The sequence below is a fragment of the Triticum dicoccoides genome, chromosome 5A (genome assembly GCF_002162155.2).
Source record: "Triticum dicoccoides isolate Atlit2015 ecotype Zavitan chromosome 5A, WEW_v2.0, whole genome shotgun sequence".
Classification (NCBI taxonomy): Eukaryota; Viridiplantae; Streptophyta; class Magnoliopsida; order Poales; family Poaceae; genus Triticum; species Triticum dicoccoides.
Window position 1 is genome coordinate 148,600,743 of NC_041388.1, and position 12,645 is coordinate 148,613,387.

Consider the following 12,645-nt stretch of genomic DNA (forward strand, 5'->3'; position numbering starts at 1 on the left):
CTAGCATAGCATGGCATAATAAGCAAACGTAGAAGTAACTCCCAAAGGTTTGATAATAAACAGGTAATAGGTACTACCTCATCTACATCCCATCCCACAATTTAATTAGATCCTAATCATGCAATGTGTGAGGATTGATCTAATGCAATAAAACTGGGTTGTAGAAAAGGTATGATCAAAGTGTTACTTGCCTTGCTGATGATCCGCGACAAACATCAAGCATACAATAAGTACTCATTTAATGCACAGGTAAAACTCAAATAGAAGATCTAACCAGAAAGTTCAACTTAAGAACCCTGGTTGGCAAAAGAATCAAATCGAACGAAGCAAAAGAAATCAAACGGCGAAAGAAAACAACTTCGTTCTAGTAATCTGGATCTAGGGCAAATTTTACAGTAGCAAAAACTTGTTTAAGTTGATTATTCGGAAAGAGGGTTTCGAGACGAAACTCCAGGCGCTTGAATCGCCTGATTTCGGTAAACGAGCGAAAGTTATACTAAAACAAAAATCGGATCAGAAATCGCGATCAGAAAATAACCGCGGAAAATCCGACGAAAAAGAAAAACGACGAACATAATTTTTTTAAAAAAAAAACTGCACGGAAAACGAGGCGGCGGCGAACCTCGAAAGGCGTGCACTCCGGCGGGCGGCGGCGGCGGGCGGCGGCGGCGGCGGCGGCTGGGAGGCGGCGGCGGCTTAGTTAGGGTTAGGGTTAGCTGGCTTTGGGCCTCTCTCTCTCTCTCGGCCGGTTCGGGCGCTATATAAAGGCCCCGGGCGGTGGTTTCCTGGCCGGTTACGGCCCGGAGTCGGTTCCAGTTTTTTTTTAATCCGCTCAGAAGAAAAATAAAAAGAAATACTAAACGGACTCCAAAAATCACGAAATAAATTTTGCCGGGTTCCTAAAATCAAGCCCGATAAAGTGAACATTTTTCTGGGCCCAAACTTCAACTTTGAAAAACACGCATTTTCCTAAATTCAAAAAAAAACGAAAAAACTCCGAAATAAAACTTATTTGATTTTTTTATTAAATCCTCAATATTTCTATATTTTGGGAAAGTCATTTTATTCCCTCTCTCAAATTTTTGTAATAGAAATAATTGATGATAAAATAAACAAAATCAAATGATCCTGTTTACATAATTTGAGAAAACTCAAATATGTAAATAACGAAATCCCCAACTCTCTCCGTGGGTCCTTGAGTTGCTTAGGATTTTCTAGGATCAAAACCAAAAGCAAAATAAAATATGATATGCATGATAACCTAATGTATAACATTCCAAATTGAAAATTTGGGATGTTACAAAAACAAGAGGCAAATGGCAAATAATGTAATGTGGGAGATAAGGTTTTGTGATGGGTACTTGGTGTGTTGACTTTTGCGACCTCCCCGGCAACTGCGCCAGAAATCCTTCTTGCTACCTCTTGAGCACTTGTGTTGGTTTTCCCTTGAAGAGGAAAGGGTGATGCAGCAAAGTAGCGTAAGTATTTCCCTCAGTTTTTTAGAACCAAGGTATCAATCCAGTAGGAGGCCACGCACGAGTCCCTCGCACCTACACAAACAAATAAATCATCGCAACCAACGCGTTAAGGGGTTGTCAATCCCTACACGGTCACTTATGAGAGTGAGATCTGATAGATATGATAAGATGATGTTTTTGGTATTTTATGATAAAGATGCAAAGTAAAATAAAAGGCAATGGAAATAACTAAGTATTGGAAGATTAATATGATGGAAGATAGACCCAGGGGCCATAGGTTTCACTAGTGGCTTCTCTCAAGAGCATAAGTATTCATGGTGGGTAAACAAATTACTGTTGAGCAATTGACAGAATTGAGCATAGTTATGAGAATATCTAGGTATGATCATGTATATAGGCATCACGTCGAGACAAGTAGACCGACTCCTGCCTGCATCTACTACTATTACTACACACATCGACCGCTATCTAGCATGCATTTAGAGTATTAAGTTCAAGAGAACAGAGTAACGCTTTAAGCAAGATGACATGATGTAGAGGGATAAACTCATGCAATATGATATAAACCCCATCTTGTTATCCCGATGGCAACAATACAATACGTGCCTTGCTGCCCCTACTATCACTGGGAAAGGACACCGCAAGATTGAACCCAAAGCTAAGCACTTCTCCCATTGCAAGAAAGATCAATCTAGTAGGCCAAACCAAACTGATAATTCGAAGAGACTTGCAAAGATAACCAATCATACATAAAAGAATTCAGAGAAGATTCAAATATTGTTCATAGATAAACTTGATCATAAACCCACAATTCATCGGTCTCAACAAGCACACCGCAAAAGAAGATTACATCGAATAGATCTCCACAAGAGAGGGGGAGAACTTTGTATTGAGATCCAAAAAGAGAGAATAAGCCATCTAGCTAATAACCATGGACCCGTAGCTCTGAAGTAAACTACTCACACTTCATCGGAGAGGCTATGGTGTTGATGTAGAACCCCTCCATGATCGATGTCCCCTCCGGCGGAGCTCCGGAATAGGCCCCAAGATGGGATCTTGTGGATACAGAATGTTACGGCGGTGGAATTAGGGTTTTGGCTCCGTATCTGTTAGTTTGGGGGTACGTAGGTATATATAGGAGGAAGGAGTATGTCAGTGGAGCAACAGAGGGCCCACGAGGGTGGAGTGGGCACCCAGGGGGGTAGGCGCCCCCTACCTCGTGGCCTCCTTGTTGATGTCTTGACGTAGGGTCCAAGTCCTCTGGATCACGTTCGTTTCGAAAATCACGTTCCCGAAGGTTTCATTCCGTTTGGACTCCGTTTGATATTCTTTTTCCGCGAAACTCTGAAATAGGCAAAAAAACATCAATTCTGGGTTGGGCCTCCGGTTAATAGGTTAGTCCCAAAAATAATATAAAAGTGTATAATACATCCCAATAATTTCCAAAATAGAATATAATATAGCATGGAACAATAAAAAAATATAGATACGTTGGAGACGTATCACGCACCACTCTGTCATCTCGGAGCTCTTTCCCCTCTCTCTCAAACTATCCATCTACCTGGGTCACACATACACATGCATATCTCACTCGCACTCGATAGGCCCATCTAAAACTCTATCTCTCTCCCTCGTTCTCTCTCCATCTCACACGCACACACACACAATCTCATGCCTAGCTAGCCAAGTATGATGGTCTCTCACTCAATTGTAGGCACACGTAGTCGCCTATATGTATATGACTAGCTAATCTTAGTCTCCATCACAAACATGTGCATGGTCTATCTCGATTTCTCTCAGGGCATCTTTCTATCGCGCATGCACCTCCCTCGATCTCCCACCCATATAGTCCCCTCACGATCTCGAGGGGGTCTCTGTATAACAAACACACCCTCTCGCCCTCCCCATGCGTCCATGTTCTCCATGTGTCCCTCTCGACCTTTGTTCCTTGTTGGCCAGACCTCTATTGGACATGTGCTATAGGGGTGTCTCTCTCTGTTGCAAAAAATCACACACTAGCTATCTTCGTGTATCTCCTCACCTCGCTTTTCTATCTCAGAGATGCATGCGTGATATGTTCGCCTAAGAAACGAAACAACACACACACTCTCTCTAATTTATCGTTTGTTGTCACTTTCTCTTTCACACACATACTCGTTTTGCACACTTACTCATTCTCCTTCACACGCACTTGATCCCTCTCGACTTAGGCACTCTCCTTGGTCCATAGCATATTGATTTATTGAAAAGTCAAACATCACAAAGTTTGACCATGGACATGGAGAAAAACAATTACATATGGAAGGCAAACATATACCATTAGATTCACCATGAGATGTAGTTTCGTATGATGTATCTTTGGTATTGAAGATATAAATAACACTTGTGTAAACCTGATCAAAGTTTCCAAAGTTTGACTTCTAAAAAAAGTACATGCACTGCATTATCGAGCGGATGGAATATCTCTTTCCCCCTCTCAGCTATCTGATGCACCACTCAGCCTTATCGGGGCTCCTCAATCTCTATCAAACTTTATATCTCCCCAGTTCACACATACACATGTCTCGATCACGCTATACATATAGACCCATCCAACACTCTCTGCCCTTGTTCTCTCTCTATGTTACACGCACCCCCCTAATAAGTACCATAATCCCTCACTCCATCATAGGCGCAAGCACTCCCCCCTAAGTATGATTATCTCCCACTAGCCATCAGGAACACACGTATTGTCTCCTTCCATCCATACGTCTATCTCGATATCTCTCGGGGTATCTTCTATCGCGCACACACCTGGTCACTCGATCTCCCACCCATGTAGTCCCATCACGATCTCCAAGGGATCTCTCTATGACAAACATACACTCTCCCCTCCCCATGTCTGCATTTTCTCTGTATGTCTCTCTCGACCTCTCTCCCTTGTTTGTCAGACCCCTCTTGGCCACGTGCTAGGGGTCTTGCTCTCTCGGTGCAAACAACCACACACTATATCCTCACCTTGCTTCCATTGTCGAAGATGCGTGTGTGATATGTTTGCATAAGACACACACGTTTTTTCTCGACTTTTATCGATTGTTGTCCATGTCTCTTTCACACACACACACACACACACACACACACACACACTTTTTTCACTCACTCTTTCTATTTCACACACTCTCTCTCTAGTTAGGAACTCTCTCACGTCCATAAGCATATGGATATTTTGAAAAGTCAAAACTCAGAAAAGTTTGACCAGGTATATGTGGAGAAAAACATTTACATCTGGAAAGATCATTAGATTCATTAGAACATGTACTTACTTCATACTATCATTTATCTTTGGTATTGTAGATATAAGTAATTTCTTTATAAACTTGGTCAAAGTTTCAAAAGTTTGACTTTTAAAAAAATGTTGGAACTACATTATCGAACGGAGGGAGTAGCTCTTTCTCTCTCTCTCTCTCTCTGCTATCTCTCACGGGCCTCCCCTCTCACACGAACACTCTATACCGACAGATTATGTGCTCACTGTGTCAGCGTATAGCTTCGTATATTGTTTAGTTGACCGGTCAACCAGTCCACATGCTGCCTTGTCAGCTCGTCTTCTGTATCTTCGTGTGCTGGCCCATGGGGCAGTGGGTGAAAATAAGTAAACCAGAGGCCCATCTAACACGCGGTGAAGTAAACAAAGTTGAAACCACTCGGGGTAGCACCCCGCACGCTAGTAAAGTGAGGGTGCATTGAGGACACACTTCTTCCGCGTGGAGGATGCACTCGCGCACAATTCACCACTACGCGGCGGCATGCACAGAAGGACGCACTCGCGCACACCCAACACACAACACACACCAGCACACGTGTACACCGGCGTCGCCGCCGGTTGAGATGGACGACAAGGCAGCCAACAAGCGGAGGCCGCTCGAGCCAAAGCCGCATCCAGCGAGCCTGGACTTCATCAGCAGCCTCCCCGACGACATGCTGCTGGTCATCATCGGCCTCCTCCCCACCAAATATCCCATGGGGACCACCCTGCTCTCTCGGCGGTGGCGGCCCCTCTAGCGTCGCATCCCCCTCAACCTCACCGTTGACAGCTGCCTCTGCGACGGGGGTTGCAAACGCATGGCCGCAGTCTCCAAGATCCTTTCATCGCACCTTGGGACAGCCAGACGCCTTGACATCCGCATGTTTAGTACCAACTACAAGGTCCAACCCAAGCTCGACGAGTGGTTCTTATCCCCCGCCCTAGATCAGCTCGAGGAGCTCAGCTTTGAAGCTGGACGATGTCGCTCTCTGCCGCCGTCCACGCTCCGCCTCGCGCCAACGCTGCGTCGCGCCAGCTTCAGCTCCTGCTATCTTCCCCAGATTAATGTCATGCCCGCCCTTCTTCTCCCTCAACTCAAGCTGCTCGACCTCTTCTACGTTGTCATCTCAAAGAAGGCTATGGAGCACCTGCTCCGCAGCTCTATTGCGCTCGAGTACCTTCGTCTTGAGCAGATCCACGGGTTCATTAGCCTCCACATCTCCGCGATGAATCTTCGATGGATTTATGTGTCTTGCTGGCCCCGCAACAAGGCATCAATTGGGAAGAGATCACTCCAGCTGTTCCGCTTTATGGTCATTGAGAATGTGCCATTCCTTGAGAGATTGCTTGTATCGGATCTAGAAGGTCCAACAAAAATCAGGGTCATTGACGCACCGAAATTGACAGCGTTGGTCCACTCGTCTGCCAAATTCTCCGAACTCTTTATTGGATCTGTAATCGTTTAGGTACATCAATCATCTTCTTCTCTGTTTTCTTGAAATTCACATTTTTAAATTTCTTCTTGATGTATTTACGACCGTCTTCTAAAAAATGATTCTCACAAGCTTGACCCAGTCTATGCGCACAGTGAAGATCTTGGCAATAAAATCTATCGGCCCCATTCTGGATCAAGTTGTTGGATTCCTTACATGCTTTTCGTGCACGGAGAAGCTACTCATCAAGGTGAAACTTCTTTCCTATTAGTAAACAGTAATCACAACAATTTTCCCAAATTACGATGACAAATGTAGTGTTCAAAACTGCATCTACGCATTGCACCGAAAGAAATGTTTTTAGTATTTTTTCTCACGTGATCACCTGCATTGCTTTTTTGTTGTACTACTATAGTAGCCTAGGCTAGTCATAGTGGAAAGTAACTTAGACTACTTCAGTAACTCTATGGTTACCCTAAGAGCAAGTACTACCTCCGTCCTTGTTTACTCATCCTATTTTGTAGTATCAAAATTTGACCATAGATTTAACTGATAAAATGTTAATGCATGTCACTAAGAACTATATCATTGGATTCATATTTGAACATAATTTCAAATGGTGTAATTTTTAGTGACATGCATTGACATTTTCTTAAGTAAATCTATGGTCAAAATTTTATACTAAATAAGAGGTAGTACAAAAGTGGGCTACAACAGCCCTCCACTATGTAGGGAAAAACACGTGCCAAATTCACTTGTGATGCATTTGGCATCGATGCCCCTCCATTGCTCACCTGGCGCCCCAATCTGGATCACATACTTTGCTCCGGTGCCAAATTAATAACTCACGCAATGAAAAACACTTGCGTTGGAGAGAGAGAGGACCGAGGCAATAAAAAAACACTTGTTTGGGAGAGTGAGACGCTGGTGTAGTTGGTTTGATTGATTTGTTTATACATGTGGGTCTGTGTGCACAGCGGTGCCAGCTCTCTCACATCACAAGAGCGGTGCCAAAATCTTTTGATTTGACATCGATGCGTATTACGTGGCATACTTTTGCAAAATATGGCATCGGCCACATAGTGGAAGGCAGCAAATTCCCAAGCTCTTCACGTACTCCTAGGTAAATGATAGGAAAGAGAAAGAGAGAGAGAGAGAGAGAGAGAGAGAGAGAGAGAGAGAGAGTGAAAAAATATCACTAGCCAGCCAACCCTATAGTATGAGCGAATGATATTGGTACCTCTTGATGACACGACAATCTTATACAGCCAGCTGCTCTAATATGTTCTCTTCTTTTGCAGATAAAAAAGACCTGAAAGTGAAAAATGTGCTGCACTATAACAATCTCATCGAATGCCTTGATCTCCATCTTACAAAAATTGATTTGATTGACTATCGAGGCAACACATCTGAGATTAAATTGGCCAAGTTCTTTGTTCTGGAGGCAAGTGTGCTCAAGATAATGAGGTTTGGCATTCTCTGGCGCAACAATGAATGGCGTGCTGATCACCGCAAGCGTCTAAGCCTAAATGAAAAAGTCTCCGCAGAAGCTGAATTTGTTTTTGAAACATCAAGTGGCTAGAGACTCGAAAACTTATTTGCCCATTAGTGACTTGTCAGGGCGGTGGATTTTAGTTTGTACGATAATGCTGCATCCACCTAAAGTAACGAAAGTTCTTACGTAAACTTCCTAGTAATTCCCTCTTCGTAGGTGTAGAATTATTCCTAACATTTGTAATATCTGTTTAAAACATGTAATATTGCTGTGGCCTATTCCTGCGTTTTCAAAATCCTACGAATCAAACAGGTCCTGAGTTGGTGATGATGTTGTGCCTGCCATCTTTCACCAATAGCCGTCGAATCTAGATTTGACGCATACAAACCAAACTTCTCCAGTTTTGCAAAAAGATGCCCGCACTTGTTTCCTATTTACAAACAACTCCTTGTCTCTCACAATCAGCCTTATCTCCTCCCCACCACATCTAGAAGGCCATGGAAAAATCTGGCGCGATGGCCGCTGTCGGCGCCGTCCACCCCCCAATCTTGGTGTTCCGTGCAATGCACGGGCATCTACACACGGGAAATTATGTCGAACATGGCTAGTTGTAAGTAGGCTAGGTCTACATCCATGATGATAGTGACTGCAGACGGTGAGGCTGACTATGGTATGCCGAACACGACTCCTATACTCAGGTGTCATCTTCGACGTAGGGTCTTGTCACTTCACTATGAGGAGCAGCACGTAATAATTTGACCAACGGGTAGTACAGTGCTACTACATTGGTAGTAGTACTACTACTAGTACTAGCACCACCGTACGGATTTAGTAGTACTACCATGTCCATATGGATTTAGTATTTGACTAGCAATATCTAGTAATGCATGTCACAAAAAATGTACTATCCCTCTGTAAATAAATACATGGTGTATTGTTTTATTCCTATCGGCGAGATAACTTAATGTCTTTTTGCTACTTAATAGGATTACATGCAATGAACTAACCACTACATGTGATGTTTAGTAGTCTCAAGTCATTGAAAGCATGCACGGGCACGGAGGGGGACGTAGCTTCATTGACTTACTGCACCTGCCTTTGGGAGTATGACACGTGGGCCCAACGGGTGGCTGGCCAACCTGTCATACAGCCAAAGGCAGGTGCAATAGAGGGGCGAGGAGTAGATGGCCAACACGCACGTGAATTCAACGCAGTCTGCACTTATCATATAAAGGCTCTTGCCAGTCCAATCTATGAAATCCTACACACCTACGCACCCAAGGCCAAGAGTGATCACTCCAATCACAAGATCAGTTGACTAGAAGCTAGACCCATGGAGGCGATGAGCGCGAGCATCAGCCGGCGGTGCCAGATGGTCCACGAAGCCGGCCTGCGGCCCGGCACCAAGGAACGTCTCCATGTAGTGCTTGAGGCCGCCAGGGCGAGGGGGCGCTTGGACGACAGCTTCGTCTCCTTGTTCGACGAGGTACTCGTTGGCTTCCTCGACAAGTTCACCGTCATCAAGAAGCTCACGAACGACCTTGACGTACGCCTCCAGCCCACGTGCCCAGGCTCTGTGATGCCTGCCACCCTCAACGGCCTCTATGGTGACAACCTCTTCGACGCACTGGTGGCCTTGTGACTGCCCGTCGTCGCGCCGGAGAATGTCCACCTCGAGGTCGCGCTCACCGCGCAGCGCCTGGCGCAGCAAGACACCATCGACATAATCACCCACGTCTACGCGCAAATCGTCCACAAGGACTACTACATGCAAGAGGAGGACGAAGGATGCTGGCCTTCTTGGACCGTAGGGCAACCTTGGACGACATTGTTCAGAAGCACGTTGAGCTTGCCGCCAACGCCGCTGCTCCTCACACGTCAGTTGGTGACCCGGTGCACTAGGGCGTGAGGATGTCGTTGATGGATTCGTATGTATCTTTATCTTTCCGTCAAATCCATGTAGTAGTATAAGGTACTACTAGTAATTATCTTACCTCTCGCATCAACTTCATAATTTTGCTACATACTCCATGCATGAACCGCGCCAGAACCAAACTTCTCATTACTCTAGGGAAAATCGTTATTTCTATCTATTGGCCGCGCCATGGAGTAGAACCAAATTTTACAAGTTACAAGTTCAAAAGGAAAAGCCTGTCGTGTTTGCGTCGCACCCCCACACGGTTGGTCTGGCATGCCGCTCAAGGGGGGATGCGTGTTGTGTTGCATTTTCACTTACAAGTGGGACCACACTTGAGCAAACCGACTATCGACAAACCCCCACCCCGCCCACCGCGCGATGGCTGAGAAAACAGGAGGGAGAAGAGATGGCTGTAGCACGGACTCCAAGAAAATTGGTGTCGGATTCGTGTAGGTGGCGTGTGCCGTACTGCTAGACATGAATACTCGTTATGGCCCATGCCACCCCACTATATCGAGGTGCTGGTTACGTAGAACAAATTTCCTAGAGTTCGTGCTCAGCCCTCCTCTATCTCTCTTCTCAGCCAGCCAACAGATGCGGGGAGCCCATCGTCTGTTTGCTCATATGCGGTCCCACATGTTAGTGAAAACGCAAGAGGACCCACTGAACTTGCACATCTTTCACCTCGATGTGCTGGTGATGAAAAACAAATCCAATAAAGATCTTTGGTGGCCGCTTTTGGAGTTACTCAAGAGTAGTAAGATTTTATTTACAGTTTAGCCCAAGATGCACATCACATGGCTTCAACTATCACTCTATTTTCTTACATGACACGACCTAGATGCTGGATGTCCCACATGTCGGCAAAAGGAGGAAGAACTCGACCAAATCTTCGGTTGTGCTCTCGGATTAGACTAGTTGTGCTAACTTAAAATTTTATTGTGTAGATTGGATGCAAGTTTTGGTATTGGGAAGAAGAGTACAATGATATATTGATAGAGCGCAATTTAGTAGATGTTCTAGAACTTTTAGCTAGCATAGAGGCTAGAGATGAGACTAGTGCACTTGTTGATAGAATAGAGGCTAGACACGTCTAGTTCTTTACACTCGAAGAAGAAAGAAGCACACAGGATCGAGCCTCCGCAGATCAACAATGAATGCATCGAGAAGGCACTACTCCAACTTACAGGAGCAGTTATGGAAGTTGGATATCTTCTAAAATGTATTCTTGTGGTTCTTGTTTTTCTAGTCAAAATTTTGGTGATGTATTTCCATGTACCAAAAAATCAATGATGAAAAAAATATATGTGTTTGCAAAGAAAAATGTGCGCGGCTGGGATGCGTCCACGCGTTTGGCGCACGGCCACCGCATCCGAGAAATGGCCCGGACACAACCCCATTCCCCTACCCAAACGGACAGAATCCAGGCAAAACGGAGGTCCATTTGGGGTCGTGTGTTGGAGTTGGGCTTACAAGCGGGACCGCTGTTGAGGAAATCGACTATCGGCAAACCCCCGCCTCGCCTGCTGCGCAATGGCTGAGTTAGAGAAACAACGAGGTTGAAGAGATTGTTGTAGCACAGACTCCAACAAATATGGTGTCAGATGGAAGTCGTGCTGGTGGCGTGTGCCGTACTCCTGGACGTGAATGCTTGTTCTGGCCCATGCCACCCTACTACTCCTACTACTTATAGTAGTAGTATCGAGGATTCGAGGTGCTGGTTACGTATAGCGAACACACTAACATATGGCCCACCTCACACTGTGGCCAAATTTCCCGGAGTCTGTGCTAGGTTAAAAAGTGTTCTTTGTGAGGATGGGTGGCTGGACTCAAGTTTAAAACTTGTTGTATTACGTACATAGACGTAGAGATAGTGCAACATGTGAAGCTAGTACAAATAGTGTACTATTGTTGATCGGCCTCATCCGATAACCTGTTGCAATGCACGTACAATTATGTATTCGGAAAATATTTTTTTGCCTTGTCGCAGCACCCACTCAGAGAAACGACTCGAAAGCCATTCATAAATTTAGTAAGTTTATCACAGGCATATCATTTTATTACATACAACAGGTCATCAACCCACAACGACAATGAGGATACATTATAAATACTAAAGTTTTCATCACACAACAAATAACAACCAATGAAATGAACTTCAACTCAACCAATCATCGGCGTTGGAAATGCTTGCTTTGAACCACAAGTGATTCTCTGGGAATGGCCAGTTACTGTCAATCTCGAGACCAACACAGGACTGATCATCCAGGCTGAAGCGACCTACTATATCATGACCAGGTGTAACACCCCGTATGTAACTTGCCATATTTGTATTCCAACTCTTGCCATTTTCGGCACTAAGTTATGATATTCCCTCGTGGTTGGGTTTTTTTTCTCTGTTTTGCATTTTGTCCATGTCATGCATCTCATATCATGTCATCATGTGCATCACATTTGCATACGTGTTTGTCTCAGGCATCCGAGCATTTTCCCCGTTCTCCGTTTTGCATTCCGGCACTCCTGTGTCCTCCAGCAACCTTTTGCCTCTTTTCGTGTGCGAGTGTTAAACATTCTCGGATTGGACCGAGACTTTCCAAGCGGCCTTGGTATACCACCGGTAGACCGCCTGTCAAGTTTCGTGCCATTTGGACTTCGTTTCATACTCCAACGGTTAACCGAGGAACCGTAAACGCCTCGTGTTCGTTGCAGCCAAACACCCTTCCAAAATGGCCCAAAACCCATCCAAACCCCCTCCATCCTCTCGGTCCTTCGATCATGATCACGTGGCCGAAAACCACACCTCATTTGGACTCTCCTAGCTCCCTCTACCTATAAATATGTGCACTCCTCCGAAAATTCGGGTCCAAACCCAAGCTCCCTCACCCCTCCGCGCCGCCGGACGAGTCCGGGCGCCGCCGGACAAATCCCGCCGCCGCCCGCGCCCAATCAGGGCTCTCCATGTGGCGCGCCACCGCCTCCCACCGCGCCGGCCCACGGGGCCCGACCGCGGCCCTCCCGGCCCGAGTCCTCGCGCCGCT